Raw genomic sequence first — 18,930 nt, forward strand, 5'->3', positions numbered from 1 at the left:
AAAGAATAGTAGGGGACCTCTAATACTTTCAAGATGCAATATTTTCACTACTGCTATTTGTTACTATTTCTAATTAATTTCTCCTGAGGTTTATAATTTGGCAGTGTTATGAGGGTTTAGGGGTTTTGCTTGCTTTAAGAAATTTGCTTGCAAGGTATAATTTTTTTACCTATAAATTGCTGTTGCAACTAAATCTCCAAGATGACACCAATTTATTTATCTTAGGTAAAAAGAAATATTAAGACGATGCCTAGCAGCAGCAGGACACAGTTGAAGTAGAGCATCATGATAAATTCCTGGCTGAGTAGCAGCAAATCTAATGCTATGCCTACCCTAAAAGACCATGGTCCAAGATTTCAGATGGTGTAAAGGGACATTGTCACAAAGTTCAGTGGAGTGGTTAAGACTGTCCAAGAAGCCAGATTTTAATATTAGATTTTTTTTTTTCTATCCTTAGGTTTCATGCCCTTAGAGGTCATTTCCTGCTAAGACCCTAAGTAAATGTCAAAGTTTGGAGTATTTGCCTGAAGATGTGCCTCAGCTGCAGTTTTTGTTCCTAGGTCACAAGCTGGTGTGCAACAAAGAGCAGGGAATATAGCCCTTACCTGCAACCAGATGAATCAACACAGCCTCTTTCCTGCTGCCTGGGTTTGAACAGGAGTTTACAGATCCATGGGCATCATAATCATGGCTTAGATGTTTGTGAATAACAGCATTCCTTTCCTACCAGAAGGCAAATTGAGTGTAGAGGGAAAGCAGATTCTTTTTTTCTGTAATCCACTGTAATCTATAATAAGATTTAATGTTTAAAACAACAGGTTTCCAGCTCTTATATAATTGGAAAAATGAACATAATTTCTGTGAATAAGAGTTCTGCTTGTAAACTACTATTTCATTAAGCACCTGATTATCACCACAATATAGTGGTGATAAGTGGTTTCCATAGTTGGTGATTTGTGTTTCCATACCATACACCAAAACTAAAAGCAGCTTTTAGGGCTGAATGTGAAATTACAGCCATTTTGAATATGTTTTGAATTACCCTTGATAATTGTTAGGTCAGTATGAAGGATTCTAATGCTCAGAAACCTAAATCAAGCCAAATTTTTTTCTAGTGTGACTTCTCTGAGTTCTGCTGTAAAGAACTCCCCAAAGTGGCACATTGTTGGTAATATGAGTAAATAAATTGTTTCTGAATCAAACATGCTTTCAGCAATCATTGGATTAGGCACTAATTGAAGCTCCAGCAGATAATAAAACATGACTGTAAATGATTGCTTCAGCTTTATCTTTCAAAAAATCAAAGTCAGAATGCAGTTTCTTCCAAACAAATAAAGAAAGTATTTATAGCAAAATATACTCCCTAATGAATAAAATGTACAGCCAGCCACAAAACATGTGCAAGAATCCATTCATATTTTTTCAAGGAAATCCATGGGCTGCTTATAAGCATACTGAACCAAAATATTTAGGTTATCACTTGAAAGGGTCTCTCTGCTGAGATTAGGCCAGGAAAGTTTAAAGCCTAGAGGTTGTTCTACAAATATCTCTGTATGTGTCTATAAATATTCCAGCATTTCCTGTAATTAGTGATGCTTGATACTCCTTCTTTCAGGATCTTTTATTAGTGTCTCATAACTTTGCTAAACATCTTGATTAAGGGTTTTTCCCTGCTAGGGCTATCCAGGCAGAGTCAGAACTAATTTGTTTAAATCAAAACAGCTAAGCCTGTACTGTTGTTCAATATGAGGGGAGACATATTTTTTAGAAAGATTGGATAGTTCTAGAATATTTTGTGGAGGGTTTTGAAATTTGGTCTCTTCTACTCAGTGTATATAAGAAAATCTACAAGGAGATGAGCAAATTACAAGTCTCAGAGAAAAAAAAACAACTGTTCGTGTATGATTAAGAGAATTATTCTGAGCCTAGCAACTGAAATTAGCAGTAGCACTCTCTCCTGAGCATACTTCAGTCCCAGCAAGGATAATTTGTCCTTCAGTGTCCCTTCCATTATTTCCCACATAGCAAACAAGTATGACCCAAACACTTCCTATCTCTTTGGCCAGTCAGTTTTGTCTTTACTCTTCCTTGAGACTTCCCTCTTTTTTTACATTCTCACATGTCTGAAGCCAACTGAAGGCTGTTATTGGGCCATAGGCCCATCCAGTCCTGACCTAGCCCCACACTTTCTTCTCCTTCCTGGTCTTTTGGGTCAATCTTTTTCCCTGACCCCCTGCTATGATTGTATTTTTCCCTACTGTCCTAAGACCTTTCTTTTTTGTGCTCTTATATTAGATCTTATTCAATTTTATCTGCAGCCCTAAACCATCCTATCAATACATATTCCAGATTCTCATGCTACCCCCATGTATACCAACAAATGTACTTGCAACAGTTTTCCAAACTGTCCCACTCCCTGAATCTCCATCCCTTCGTGGTACTTTGTTCATTTTACACAACCTCCCAGTCCCAGCATCCACTTAGAGACAATCTGTTCCAGTCTCTCCTCCACATGCCCAGATACACCAGAATTTTTTACCTAATATGTGCATCTGGATTTTGTTTTGTTTTGTTTGTAATTTCCCTCCTTTATTCTGCCTGTGTCCAAAAAGGATTATTGATGATGTGGAGGACTTCAGCTTTCTGGCTAACATTTATCAAGACTGTAGGCAACTGCTCTTATCAGCAGAGATGATGGGTAAGTTTAACACCAGATGGTGTTACCAGGCCCACCACACTCACAGAATTGTGCGTGTGTACGTGTAAACACCCATGCACGTACACATGCAAACAAATACCCTGCTGTGTACATGCAAATGTTCCTTCACACTGCTTGCAGCAGAAGAAGCTTTATCTGTCTAGGAGGATGCAGCTGCCACTTGCCCTGGATTTGTTGATACACCAGAACTCTCTGGCATTGCTCCACTGACGCAGTGAATCACAAATGCTGGCTGTACCACTTTACAGCTGCTTTCCATCGTCTGAGATGCACCTCACAGAAAGCTCATACCAGTAGATCTAGATCTGGTCTTATCTTTATTTTCAGACACTTGCAATCCTGATCACTCTGTCCTTTCCCTGATTATCCTTATCTAAATGGTCTTTAAATTTTAGATGATGAAACAGATTTCCACTGTGATTCTTCACTTTAAAAAGTGAAACTCATCCAAGAAAAGTTTCCTTGGAACATGCCCAGGTGAAGTCATCCTACCCTAAAAAATACTATGAAACATTTTCAGATCAGTGTTTTTTTTATTAAGAAAAGGTCTTTTCTTCTGAAAACTTGTAGGGGGACTTAACAGCAAATTCAGAAGAGCTGGATATGAAAACCAAGATGCAGTACAGTATTAACTAGGTTTGGGGACTGAATGATGGCCCTCAGGTCAATTTACACCTACCTTATAAAAAATGTGGGATTTATAATAGATATCTAAATGGAATCTGTACAGATATTTACTTTTATACTGAGAGATTCATGTTGAACCTGGTGTCCACCAGGACTTCCAGGTCCTTTTCTGCCAAGCTTCTTTCCGCTGAGGAGGCCACCATCATACACTGGTGCATGGGGGTGATCCTCCCCAGGTGCAGCACTTCACAATTCCCTTTGATGAACCTCATGACATTCCTGTTGACCCATTTCTCCAATCTGCTGAGGTCATTCTGGATGGCAGCATGGCCCTCTAATGTAACAGCCACTCCTCCTAGTTTGGTATCACCAGCAAACCAGCTGAGGCCACACTCTGCCCTGTCATCCAGAAGTTTAACAAGATTGGACCAGTACTGGTCACTGAGGAACTCTGCTAGCCACTGTCTCCAGGTAGACTTGTGAATCACCACTCCTTAGACCCAGAAATTCAACCAGTTTTCAATCTACCTCACTGTCTGCTCCCCCAGTCTGTACATCAAAAGCTTCTCTGTGAAGGTCTAATGGGGGGCATCATCACAGCTCTCACTGAAGCTCAGGCAGACAATACCCTCTGCCTCCCTCTCATCCAAGAGGTCAGCCACTTCACCACAGATATTGGGCAAGCATGACTTCCACTTGGTGATGCCTTGCTCATGACTCCTAATGATTTTGTCTTCTTCACTGTACCTGGAAATTATTTCCAGGATTAGCTGTGATCCTAAAACCTAAATTCAGCAAAGATCTCAGGAAGATAAAAGTTGTGCAAATTAACTTTGAGCAAAAACATAAGTGCAGAGTTCTGTCCACATTCCCATTAATTCAGAACAGTTCAGAGACTTACATGCTTTGTAATTTGAGCAGTCATCCAATTCAATTATCTACAGGAAAAGGGAATTCCAAAACATCCTGGAGGTAAAAATATGGGAACTTTTAGAATTAATTAGCACTAAGCATAAATTACAAAGGTAACTAAAATGGGATAGGTCAACTTAGTGTTTACAGTCTTTTCATCCCACATTGTATGTATTCCAACTCTTTTCCACTGGAATAAGTGCTGTAAAAATATGCAATGTTTCACAATGAAAGACATCAGGCAGCATTATAAAGGTGGCTGCAACTTATTTAGCTGCAGTCCAGTTTTACCATAAAATGTTGGGCCTGGTGTTTAAATAGGTTTTTAGTACTCACTGAGCTGCAGAAATTTTGCCCAAACATCCTGTTGTAAGGAGGAAACCTCTAGAGCTGAATATGACAGTCTTCCTAGCCTTGTGCCTTCTAAACAGGCAGCTTTGTTAAAACATCCAGCATTATGCTGTTTTTTTGTGGCTTGAAGCCATGAGACAGGCTCCCAGGATCTGAGAGTCCAGAGCAGTCAGCAAAAAAGGCACTTTCAGGTTTCAGTGGGTTTGCAGCAACTGAGGCTTTCTGGAGTTCAGTCTAAAAGTCTAGCTCCATTCAAGTATCTTCAGGGCTTCCAGGGTCCTTGAAAGCCTTTTCAAGAGCTGTGAGCTTCAGTAGTCTTTGCGGACACTGCAAGAAATTTGATATGTTTGATCATTTTACAGCTCTTACTGCAGCTGTGGAACTGACAAAAAATCCAGCAGACAGCTTGCAGGCTTAGTCCCAACCTGCATCAAGCTAAGTCCTAAACAAGAAAGAAAAAAAAAAGAAGTGAAAGAAAGAAAAAAGTTACTTCTGAAGGAGAATTTCCCTGGCTGCAGCACTCACTGGGTTCTGGAACCCGATGGAGGTGGTCTTTAACCCAGCAGCCTAGAAACCACCAATGGAGATAGGAGAGAGACACCTCAAAACAAACTCCATTTCTTTGTGAATAGACATTTATCCCCATCCCCAAAGCAAGCTTTGGGATAAGGGTTCTGTTGAAATCTGCTTTAGCTACCTGCGTTAAAGGCTTCTCCCAGCTTTTTATCTCCATCTCAGTCATCTCTTAGTGGTCCCATTTGCAGCAAACAACCCTCAGAAGGAGGAGTTCAGAGACCCCTTTCCTGATGGCACTGAAAATTCCTCACACATGACAGCTCTAAGTTCCTCTCTCTCAGCAAATGGGGACACTTGAGCCTGAACAAACTTTGTACCTCATCTGAATGCAATCGAGTTATTGGGAAACCAGAAACACTCTTTTCTTGTTCCTTATCCCTATATGGGGGTATGTGAGAACTGCTGCTGCACTGGGCTGGGTCAGAGGCCTGCTCTCTGCTTGTTACCCCAGGTGATGTGCAGCCACAAGATTCAGGGATTTTCCAGCACTGTCAGTGTTTCACTGGTTTTTCATATACTGAATACCACAAATATATGGAATTGACAGGCACTTGCAGTAGGAAGTTATCAATGTCTTCAATCATCCACTAGTTTAAGAACATGGGCTCTTAAGATTGATATCTTTGTCATATGTATCAGAGCACTGGATAGTTTTACATCCAGGCACATGTGACATTTTGGAAATTAACTTGTGGATGGTCTAAATCTTACTGGAAGTCTTTGGGGTTTGTTTTCTCAAATGCTTCAGTCATATTTAAATATACTCTAGACTTCTAAATCGCGCTGGCATGTCTAAAAATTTTGCTGAGAAGATCTGTGAAATATATGATGTGTATTTAAAAATGGCAATGTGAAAGTTTGCTGAAGCTATAAATCTGTCCAAGTTTCAGAAGCTAAGAACATTGTTATTGACTAGCTAGGCAGAATAAGATTTAAATGCCAACTTTCCTCCCAAAAAAAACAAGACACCTTCAAATCCAGCTATTTACAATTAATTCCACATGAACTATGTTAAGACTAAAGCTGGAAAGAAGACAAATCCTATATATAGGTCACTGTTTGCTTGCAGCTGTTTTCAAAATGAGAATGCTGGTTTTCACATGGAGCATTAAACGTGAACAAATATATTGATCATAGGACTGCAGCATATCCAGAAGAATATGCTGATTTTCCCTGTGGAGAGGAGTTAGCTAGTACTGCAGAATTCCTCCTCTTAGCCTAAAGATATGACAAATCTCTTCTTGGCAGCAATACTGTTAACCATCAAATGAATCCATTGCTCAAGGAGATTACTTGGATTCAGAGAAGTCCCAGAAGGAGTCATGCAGCTTGAAGGCAGACACTTGCAGCTTCACAGCTCAAAGAGAAAAGCTGATATTGGTCAGTCCCCACAAACAGGGTGTACAGTATTTATTTATGGAACAGCCAGATATTTCTGTATCCCCACCCTTACAGCTAACAGATTCAACCCATATAGGCACAAATGGCCTAAGAAAATACTTCATGGTACATGGAGAATTGAGCACAGTTATCTTAGCAGAGATCTCAGAAGGTCATAAATACAAACCAGGGTTCATAAAATAGAATTGAAATCCTCCAAGCAATAATAGTATTTCTTTTTCACTATCATAATAATAACTTCCTTGGCTGAACATTTTATTTCTCTTTGTTTTGTATGCTAGGATTTTCATTTTCTAACCCCACCCTTCTTATTCTCCTCCCCTGGTGTGTAATGCTCTACATTCAATTGGGTTTAGTTCCTTTTAACTATGTGGGAAGTCTGTAGAATTCCTTAATTTAATTGGTTTGCTGATGCAGCAGCCCAGGAATAATAGACCTTTACTTACTTGAGCTGAGAGGTACTGTCTGGTTCCATCAGTCAGTCAGTTCCCATTCTCTTCCTGCTTGTATCAGGCACTTGTCAGCATAATCTCATTGCTCTGACTTTTTTTTTTCTGCTTTACACAGATGCAAATTACTATTACTCAAGGGGAAAAAAAAAAGGAAAAAAAAATCCACAACCCTAGCAAATTACTTATTTGTCCTACATGAAAGAGGTTTTCAGTGAACCAAACCATCACTGTTATAACATTTATGTATGGCAAAAACCCAAACAAACAGAAACAAAAAACTTTTTAGAACACTGAAATATTTTGTTTTGACATTTCCACAATAACACATTATTTTCCGGGAGAAAACATGTAAAGAAATAGGTGCTATTAACAAACCCAAAGCAAGTTTTCCCAGTTTTTGCATACACCTCAGATGCTGGAGGTGTGTGCATTGTACGGGAGGTCCACATCCAAATTGTTTCTTACCTGACTTGGAGCACAGATAGGACCTCTCTGAATCTCCACTTACACCACTCAAGCCTGAAAGTCATTTGAGTCTTTGCTACTTAAATAAACATGTTCTCAGTTGCAAGCCAAGATAAGACCTCTTTGGCACAAAATGGCATCTCAGTTCCTTTATTCAATCTAAAATGTCTTAATATTTCTTTAATCTTATTTTTTTAAGAGAATGAGTTGCCCAGCCAACTCTTTGCACAGTTCTAATTAGGACTAGCTACAGAGAAGCCAGAGGGCAGAAAGAAGTATGTTAAGTAAATTCAGTGAAGATATCCCTGATTGACACTGACATAAGTGAGAAGAAAATCAGGCAGAATGAACTTAGCACTTCTGTCATTTGCAAATACATATTTAAAAAATAAACTGCAAATGGGTAGACCCCCTGTTTTTGTAACTCAGCAAATCACTGAGCTTTGCAAATTTGCACAACCTGTGGTTCTGTCCCAGCTCTACTGCAGTTAGGACCATGTCATTTGGGATTGTTTTTCCATGGCCTTCACTTTTGATTGATTCTTTCTAGGAGGTGATGTTCTACGCACATGCACAGAGAGCATCCTCTGACAACTGCCCTGCTTCTGGTTGAATCACCATCATGTTTCACCTTATCCTTCCATTAATCCCTAATAAATGTTAAATCCTGATGGGTTTGAAATCCTGTATAAAATATCAAGTTTAACAATGTTTGCTTGATCTTTTATAGGCAATGCTTATTCTAAAAAGCATTGGTGTTAGTTTTTTATCTTTCTTACATTATTTCAATTGTTTTCAAATAAATCAGTAGGTATAAGGGTATAAAATATGCACATAGAGCTTTCCTAAATGGAACTTTGATGTTAGTTTTAAAGTATCTGTTTCTCTGCAGAACCCACCATGTACACAGATGATTTATAGGACATTCATGACTTTATAAAGATTTATATGTGAACTATATGTGAACTCTCTTCTTTAAAACAATGTAACAAAAAGGATTATAAATTAAATTCTCAAATAAAGTAGTCATCATTTGCAATTCACTTCCACTGCCCTGGCTTGGTAACCACAAGACAGATTCTTCCCTGTACCCAGTTCCTGCGCAGTGCAGGAAAAGAGAGAAGTCACAGCCCTCTGCCTGAATTGATTGCTCAGCATGAGCTAACACCAACAGACTCTTAAACCAGCTAAAAGTATGGCAAAGATCTGCACTGTGCCCATCTCTTACCTCTACCTCTCCCAGCAAATTGTCAGGGCAGGAAGAACCCAGTGTATCTATGCCAGCTGAAAACTGGCCATGATGTGAGAATCCCTTGTAGATCAGCAAGAATCCAAATCCATCTGGGCCCTGCGTTTGAGCAAGGAAATGTCTGCAGGGCTTTACAAGTCAGTGTGCTCACTTCAGCACTTGTGTTGTTGTAACCTCTGCCCTCTGGGCAGCAACTTGTTCCACAAGGGGTTTCAGTCCCTTTAAAACCACATGAAGTTTAACAAGGGTTAGTGCTGGATTCTGCACCTGGGACAAGGAAACCCTGGTTGTATGGACAGACTGGGGAATCAGCAGGGCAAGGGAGGGGATCGTCCCGCTCTGCTCTGCACTGAGGTGGCCTCACCTCAAGGCCAGTGTGCAGTTTTGGGCACCACAACATAAAAAATGCACTGAGTTATTAGAGAAGGTCCAAAGGAGGGCAACCAAGATGGTGAAGGGTTGGAAAGGGAATCTTTATGAGGAGTGGCTTAGATCAGCTAGGTTAATTTCACAGGCATTTGCTTCTTTTTCTTTCTTCTTCAAGTAATTTCCTTGTAGATTATTTGCACACTCCTCTGCTTAACAGTTTGCAAGCTTTGGCTAGAATAACAATAATAAATGGGTATAAAAAGAAAAACAGACATAGTTCACTTGTAGTTCAAAAACATTACCAATAATTGTTATGAACAAAAATAAAATTTAAACCTTTGGAGAATGTAGTTAACAAAGTGAGATGTTGTTAGTACAAGTTAAATGTGGTTAATACAAGTAACAAATTGTGATGAGTTACATTAAAATCCAGTCCTGTTGTTCGTGTATAAAGGGTGAGTGGAACCAGGGAGGAGATGGGGTGCCAATCTTTGTAAAAGGGCAGAGAAACTTTCAGAAGTATTACATCATAGAACACAACCACAACTTAAATCAAGATTGGAAGAGAGACCAACCAGTGGGAGGTGAGAATTCCAAAATGATTGGACAAGACTGCACCAACTTATAAGGCAATCAGCAACAGAGAAACAGACCTGTCACAGCACGGATCCTGAGCGCCCCAATCAGGAGAGAGAGAGAGACTTTGAAAGGCCTGGGGTGTCTGACACCCGGCTCTTTCCTCGAGCCAGTTTCCCTGGAAACACCCATAGGTTACAATTACTAAGTTGTTGAAACAGTCTCCGGACTAGCCCGAGGCTTTTGCTTCCAGTTGTTCCTTTTGTAATAAACAGGCTTACTTTTTTTAATCAACCTTCCTCCTTTTTGTTATTTTAAAGTTTCTTTCTAACCCTGTTCCCAACAATAATTGAGTCCAAAGTTGTGGCTTAATCCTAGCTACAACTAAGTACCATGCAGCCACTCACCCTGCTCTCCACTGGCTCCCTAGTGGGATGGGGAGGAAAATTTTATTAAAAAGGTAAAATTCATGCGTTGAGATAAAAATTATTTTAAAATTGAAATAAAGTAAAATCTAGTAGTTATAATAATGATAATGACATTTTTTAATAAAGAGGAGAACAAGTGACCAATGATAGAATTACTTACCGTGATCCAATCAATGCTCAGCCCACCCATGAGCAATTGTCATTCCCTGGCCAACTCCCCCCGTTTCTATACTGAGCATGGTGTGGTATGGTATGGAACATCCCTCTGGCCAGTTCCAGTTCTCTGCCCTGGCCATGCTCCTCCCCTGTTTCTTATATATCTGGTCACTGGCAGAGCATGGAAAAATGAAAAGCCCTTGACTGAGCAACAACTGAAACATCAGTGTTTTATCAACATCATTTTCACTCTACATCCCAAACACTGCACTGGACCAGCTACTAAGAAAAAAAATCAACTGTTCCCCAGATGAAACCAGGACAGGTAAAGGCACTGCATCAAAACACAGCACTGGAAAGTGAAGCAGTTCAACCCTCCAAGAACCATGTGGATATGCACACCATCCAAATGTGTGTTACAAAGGTAGAAAGTCAGATTTCAGGAAGGAGGGGGATTAATGCATTTACTTTGTTCTTATTGCTATTATGGTTTGTTCTGCACCAACAATAATCCCTCATTGCTTTTTTATTCCAGATGCAATAAACTTTTTTTTTTTTATGAGAGATTAGTACCTCAACTTTGCTTCTGCATTTCATCAGCCAGAGCAGCTGTTCATTATTTTGTGTATTTCAAAGCAGCAGAGATTATCACTAAAACAGACATCAAAACTTGTGGTGGGGTGAGTAATCATTTCAGCTGTGGGAAAACAGATTTATTTGCTCTCTTAAAATATTGTAAAATGTTCAAATATTTCTTTGACAATGTGCTGTTTTGATTGTGTTCTCTGTCACTTCAGTTTAGTGCACAGGCAGTAGTTGCTACCCTTTTGCTGGTCTGGGAGGTGTTAGAGGCTTGCAGAAAAACCCAGGTGTTGGTTTGAAGAGAAGTCAAGACTCCTGATATTAAAAACACTGTACTAGAATTCCAAAATCCAGATTTTATTTCTGTCTTCATGTGTTACTTTGCATGAGTCACATGGGTCCAGCTACTTGAGACTTAATCATCTGAGGTCTTTTACATCCTAAATGATTATATGGTTTAAATATATTGAGAAATTAAAGGAATTTGGATGAATCTAAAGTTTGTTACATATGTCTCCAAAACAAGATAACAGATTTATTTAAGAGTTAGCTGAAAACTTTCACTTGAAAATCAGCATCTTTTACTTGTTGAAATACCACAACCTCTCATATAAGAAAGCTAATTAGACGAGCATGAGGAAAACTGGGTTTGAAATCTGTTCATCTGTTCATTTCCAGGGAAGTGTTTATATACTGAGACAGTTATTTGTCTTCCTGCCCACAATATTAAAGAACATAAACTAATAAAAATGCAATTTGCCATCAGATGTGGCCAGAGAGTGAAAACAAAGCCCTACTCCATAAATGTTTTCAAAAGTTAAGTGTCTAGTGTGCTTTTGTTTCAGTATTCACTGAAGTCAAAGATCCCCAGAGGAGAGGGGTCTCTTCATTTCCAATTCATGAAATCTGAAAATGCAGTAGAAAATACTTGCTTAGAAATTGTATTGATTGGAGAGAATCTTCTTGCTTTCAACTCTTATGATCATCCAATTAAGTGTAAGAACTGTGTTCACTGTTAACAACAGAAGCCCTGTTGCCTGCTCATGCTGTGCTGCCTGCATATGTATATAAAAAGAGAAAGATAATTTCTATCCTGCTCATTTTCTAAAGACTAAGATCAGCTAAAACCAGCTGTTATACTGAGAAAACAAGGGCAAAGCAGGCTGATAAAGATAGACACCTTGTCAGATGTTCAACTGTGCATATATATGGGCACCTAAAGTACACAGGCCTGAATAAAATCAAGGATGTAAAAGTACTTCAAGCTAGTAGACTTGAAAATTTTGGTGGAACATATACTTAGGGGTCTAAACCTTTATGAAGATCTAGTCCAAGACCAGGTTTGTGACAGAAGAAAGATTGTGTTACCCCTATCATATCAAGCATCTTACCCACAGGACTATCAAGCATAATATTTTGCTAAAGGGCATTATGAATTTGTCATGGACAAGAAGGAAAAATAAATTCTTGCTACAATGAAAACCCTCACTGATCACTTTCCTGAGTCAGAAAGTCTTAAAGAATCTACTCTGAAAACTTGGTAACATTCACATGAGTTTTCCTAGCTCTCAGAAGCTTGGGATCAGAAATACTGTTTGGGAGGTTCCCACCTCTCAGCTCCCTTGTCCCTAATCTGCCAGCAGAGGGACAGGGACAACACATCCGAGCAACCAGCCCCTCTGGCAGCAAGGTGTAATGAGCTGAAATCAACTGAGTTTAACACACATCTCTCTATTTTTCACCTCCTGGTTACAGAGTGAGGCAGCTGAGTTTGCAGGTGTCCCCCTTGCAGGCCAGCATATGGCTGGAAGATAAGCAGAACATCCCTGCTGGACTTTTGTTCCAGCGTAACTGACCTTCAAATATAGGGAATCTCATCACATGGAGCACTACAAGTCAGACTGGGGAATGTATCACCTGGACAAAATAGCCTTGGGGGCTGCCTGTCTTTCTGTCTTTTCATTCTTTGTGGTCATAAATCAAAAGCAGACTTCTACACTTGTCTCTGAATAATATATTAAGATGGTTTTAAAACATATTAAGCATTTCTCTTCATGAGGGGGTTGAAATTTGGCCAATATAAATTATGAAATCACCAAGAATATTATTTTCTCTCTCTACTCATTCCTTTATCTCTAAGCAGATTTCATGGCACAGTTCTTTTCAGAGTTCTTTAATTTGCATTCCATGAGAAGAATGCATCCTTCCATTCAATCAGTTCAGTGTACTTTGAAAAGTCCAGTCTGTCCAAGCATACAATTTACTTCTCACCATGGTAAGGTATTTGGTTATTTAAATGCAATTTAAATTTCTGTCTCCTTCTGGAGTCAACAGGTTAGCTTTATCTGAAAAAAATGTGAGCTTGCAATTAAGTATTAATAGCTATCCTGTAGTTAATATAATTTCGTCAATGCAGAAACTAACAGGAATGCTTCTTTTCCAATATCATTCTTATTTCCTCTTTTTTTTTAATTTATTTTTTAAAAATTATTAATTCAGAATCTCAGATCTGAATAATCCCTGGTGCATAGGATGCTAATTCCACAATAATACCACAAATTGAACTTCTTTTGTCCATTTATTGGTTGTCTTGTTGCTTAAACAAGAAAACTGATAAATTTAATTACTTTTATGAAAATGAAAGGGAACTATTATAATTTTGCTAAAGTGTTAATAGTAGTGCCACTTTAAACTAAACTAAAGCATGCCACAGGCTAAGTGACATGCTTGGTAGGGAGCATATCAAGCTTTGGAAAAAAATTCATATTTATTAGGACAACATTAGCATTTTATGGTACAGAGATTGATTACCCCACCCTCCACCATCATTTGTTTGTTTCTCACCTGCCATGCAGTTCTCCTTTAGGCTCTTGCATAATTCCCTGTTTCCCAACAGTAATAATAATTATTTGATTCAATGATAGATTATGTAGTCTGTATGTAATCAAGAGCTGGTAGCAATTAAATTCAAATTTAAAGATTTTTAAAAGAATGTTTACATGGTAGATTGACAATTACATAGATTAAATATCATGGGTCTTATCCCTGAGGACAGAGAGATAGGGATTTTTGTTTGTGTTTTAATTCTGTAAGGAATTCACTATCATTCATATCATGCACATTTTATGGATGAGTTATTAATCAAGCTTCTCCCTTGTTAGTACCACAAGTTTCTTTTGCCCTCGTTAACACTGCTGTCCAGGTGCAATTTAAGAAGTAATTTTGCCTAGGGTATACTCCCACAGAAATGTAGCTTACTTGTGTAATTCAATTAATTGTCTTAAGGGTTACTTTTGACGTCACACCATTAGAAGTTAGAGGGAAGTTCACCCCAGAGACTTCTCTGGGAACATCATTTGTCACCAAAATCTCCATTGCTCCTCCACCACAGGTCTAATTTCCACAACAGATCAAGGGAAGGGGAAATAAAAAGCATCATATTGCATCCTAAAATAAATGTGAAGGCCATTTTGAATTTGGGTCATGGGTAGCAGTTGGGCTTTTAACTGTCTCTGAACATTTTTAATGGCACAACTATTCTTAGTCGCTGCATGATTTAATTTAGTGCTTGGGGAACTTAAGGTTGAAAGATACAGATGCAGCCCTTGTCTTCTTGTTATATTTGAGGTAAATGATCTAGTTAAGCTTTGGGCATATCCCCATCAAGTCAACTGGCATGACTTCATTGATTTTGACCAAAGGCATAACAGTTTATATAGCTGAAGATGAAGCCAAGAGTTAGGCCTTAGGTAGAAAGAGATAGGTAAGATCTTTTCTCCCTTGCTTGCCTGAGATTTTTTTTTTTAACAATATCCCAAAACCAAAGCAAAAGCATCTACTCATTCCATCTCTAAGAGAACATCAGAAGTTAATTTTTGTATTTATATAATGGTTCTAACTTGCAAAGAGCTGCACAAGCATTCCTCTTGACTAAGTTCAATGTGAGTCACATCTGCAGGATAAGGTGAAAATCAACTGAATGAACAGAAAATTCTCTAGTATTCTAACTGGCTTGTAGCTGCAGCTCCAGAGAGCTGTGGGCCTCTGATAATTCCTATGTGTTGCAGATAAGCAGGTAGTTCACATGCTCTGAGGCATCTGAAAGGTCACTCCATGCCAGCTTTTAGGTGACTGACACCCCAAATGCCTACATTCAGAACATTTATCTCCCCTCCCAATCAAAGGAGGTCAAATCAAAATAGCTCATAAAGTCTAGGAAATGAGTCCTCCCATCACTGAGTTCTGCAAGCAGTCAGAAAAACACCACTTAGGAGCTCATCTCCTCCTGTAAACAGGCTGCACAATCAGGTGTAGCCATCCATGCTGGAAGCCCGGAAAGCTCCCACTCTTCCATCCTGGGATGCTGCTGACTGCAAGTATAGCAAAAACAGCCTCTGGTAGTACAGTTAATCTTAAGAGTGAAGGACTTGATGCAGGTTCACTCTGATGAGTGCTTAGAAAAATGACACTTCAGGCTTTGGAATAAAACTCAGGAAATAAGGGTTTAGGTACTGGCTTTTTCAGACACTTCCTATGAAACCTCTTGTAAGAATAGGGGATTATTCACACACAAAACTTTAAAGTCAAGAGTGTCAAGAAATAATTTTACAGAAAAAGTGGTGTGCTGGTTTTTGAACACAGTCGTTTTTCTGTTGAGACCCATGAGGAACAGCTGCCATTAACCATAAATGAAGCAGGGGAAAGAACAAAGTAGAAATATGTTGCAATTTGAACTAACAGAGTTTGTAATCCCAGACTAAGTCAAATTGGTGTGGCCTCTCCATTCCAGCAGTAGGATCAAAAAAAGGTTTTAAAATAAGGTGAAGGAGTACAGTAGCTTCGTCCTTATCTTCTTTGCTGATTAGATATCATTATTAAGTTGCCTGATTTGATGTAAACACAATAGTTTCTGTCTGCAGGCAGAAATAGGAGCCAAAAAACTTCTGAGGTCACTTTGGAGCTTATTGTCTGTGTGCCAGGATGTTTCATGGCTGTATTTCCACTTGTCTTTCATACTAGAAATATTTGGGCAATTTAGTCTCCTTGGGATGCCATCTTGTCCAACTTACCACCACACACAGTTGAGACTAAAAGGATGAGTTGAAATTTTCTTACATGTGAACACAAAAAACAGGCTGCTTCAGTGCAGCAGCACATAAAGACTGTTTACTTACAAAACACCTAAATGTTATATGTCCTTTGTAAGTCTGTTTAGCCTCTGGGCCGGATCTAGGAAAATGTTTACCTGCTTGCATTCACTCTGAGAGAAATAGAAATCAGGCATGCAAATACTTTGATGTATCCATTGCTGTGTTTGATCCACTAGTTTATATAAAAGACCCATTTTTTATAGGTCTTCCACCTTTTGTACTCCTTACAGGGAAGCCTGAAAAACTATGTTTTCAGGCAATCCAGGGGGATTTGAACAACAAGCATTCAATGCTTAAGTTTAAAGTGCTAGAGCTTAAAGACAAGCCCCAAAATTCTAGGTCAGATTGGATCATCTTGGGACAGACAAGGAAGGAAAGAGGACACCAAGGTCTGAGACATCTAATCAGGCACTGAAATATAGTGGCATCTGAAAATTCAGCAGCTCTGGGTGGTTAAGATTTCTGTGGAGTTCTCAGAGTAAGGAAGGTGACTCAGAAGAAATTGGAAATGCCACATGGAATCCTAGATTGGTTTGGGCTGGAAGGGGCCTTAAAGATCCTCTGGTTCCATCCAACCCTCAGCTGTGGGCAGGGATACCTTCCACAAGCCCAGACTCCTCTGAGCCCCATCCAACCTGGCCCTGAACACTTCCAGGCTTGGGGCTTCCACAACTTCTCTGGGCAACCCTGGACAGAGCAGAAATGAGCCCATTTCTAGAGAGAGGAGCAGATCTGCCTGTCTGCCTTTGCAGGAAGCAGTGATGCACATGAGTAACCTTGAAAATGTGAGCAGCCCCACAGAGTGACCCATACACTGGAGAAGAGATTGGATCCACCTCTCCTAATCCTGCAGGACAGACATTTTCACCTGAGCTGGTTGCCTGAGGCTGCCTTTGGAAGCAGTGGAGAGGAAAAGGCACCCTCAGAAGTCTCTTCACCTCATCCTTAGGTAGACATATAGAAAGGAAGATTCAGGTGAGTAGCTCTCAAACATGCCTCCATTACAAATATCTGTCTTTAATCAGATTAATCTTGCCTATTCTCACAGTGTCCTCAAACAGAAGCTCAAAATCCAGGAACCCAAGGGAAATCAGGCTTTGCACCTCTGAGTGGTGTGGGAGCTGCCATCTCTCTGTCTGCAGGATTTGCAGGTGCAGAATGAACATGCCACAAGCTCCCTGTAGCATCCATCAGGCGTAAAAAGCCCTGGAGAAATGGATTTGTGAAAGGTCACAGGCAAAGCAGATTTGGATGAGGCTTCACAGCTACGGCAGGAAATGTTTAGCAAGCAGATAATTATTTCATTGGTGCTTCCCCAGGAGGTGGAGGCTGGCTTATTCCACGCTGTGCAGCAGCAGGTTCCAGACACATCCAAAATGAGGTGCAGTGAGATGAGATTTTATGAATACCAGAGGAATTTGCATTAGATAACATTTGTATATCTTCAAAGCCTTAATATCTGCTTGCAAATCTCATTCCCAAATCCCCAAAACACACAAAATTAATTTCATTTGAACAAGTCAAGGCCTTAAAAACTTCAATACTTAGAAGTCTCCTATACTAAAATAACAGGCTGCCCAGACCAGTGATGCAGTCACCATCCCTGGAGGCATTTAAAAATGTGCAGATGTGGCATTTGGGGACAAGGAGGCATTGCTGGGTTAATGGTTGGACTCTGTGATCTTAGAGGGCTTTTCCAACCTAAATGATTCTATGGAATGGTAAATTTTATTACAAAATCATACCATTTTACCATGTTCCCCATGGTAGCAACTTCCACGTTAAAAACAGACAGTATGTATGAAACTGAAAGCATTTGTGTAGGGGAGCATGTGTAAATTAACACAGATAGGGTAAAATGGGGTTGTTCTGGATCTTGCTCTTTCTATGTTTAAGAAAAGTGTCATTCTGGGGAAGAATGCTTATTAAATAGAAAATCACATTTTTGAGATGAGTTCAGTTTTATTTTGCTGTGTTTGCTGTATAAGGAGCATCTCAGAGGTTTACAGTAGTAGTGTCTGAGAGAAAATTATTAGGAAACAGTGCAAATGAAAGGCTGCAAAGTTTATTTTCCATGCAGTCACCTGCATTCTATCCCACTCATTTTCTATCAAAGGTATGTATTTAACATAATTATTTTGACAGAGTTTTAGCACTGTAAGAAATCACAAAAACATAATTTCTTCACAAAAATATGTTTTTGCTGAGAGAATGGCTGTTAGCAACATTAAAATTTGAACATGAATGTGTCAGAGCAAAACAGTATACAAAAATATTTTCTGCTATTTCTCTAACACTAATAAAACAAAAAAAAAACTCAAAAAACATTCTATCTGTAGCTTTTATTTCCCATTTCACTGTTATTTCTCACACTTCCTATAGAAATATATACAGTTACATGGAAATAGATTTTAGATTTTACAAATCCTAACCAAACAATTTTTTGCATCTCCTTTTTTTTTTTTTTTTTTAATTAGACTTAAAAATATACAATTCAACTTTACAGTGCAGACTTTTCAATTTCCAGCTGGCACAAAAAGATTAAATACATGAGAACAATTAGGATGCAACTCTATAAATCAAGATGATGCTGGTGTGTCCATTCCTGCAGTCCTCTGCTGCCCCGAGGCAAAAAGCAGTAGGGATTTTCTTTATTCTTTCCTAATCCTCTCAGTTTCAGTGACTGACAGTGCTGGCAGCACGGCAGAGGAAAGGTAGGTTCTGTGGCTGTGCTGTGGGAGCTACAGGGCTGGAAACCATGGGGCTGCTGAGGTGACATGAAGAGTGGATGGGCATTGCCACAGGGAGCCCTCTGCAGACCCCTCTGACCCCTTCACCAGGTGCATTTGGGGCTCAGACACATTTAGGGCTCAGACAGACATCATCAATTACAACACCTACAGAGGTGTTCATCTGG

This window comes from Vidua chalybeata, chromosome 5 (genome assembly GCF_026979565.1).
Source record: "Vidua chalybeata isolate OUT-0048 chromosome 5, bVidCha1 merged haplotype, whole genome shotgun sequence".
In the NCBI taxonomy this organism is placed as follows: Eukaryota; Metazoa; Chordata; class Aves; order Passeriformes; family Viduidae; genus Vidua; species Vidua chalybeata.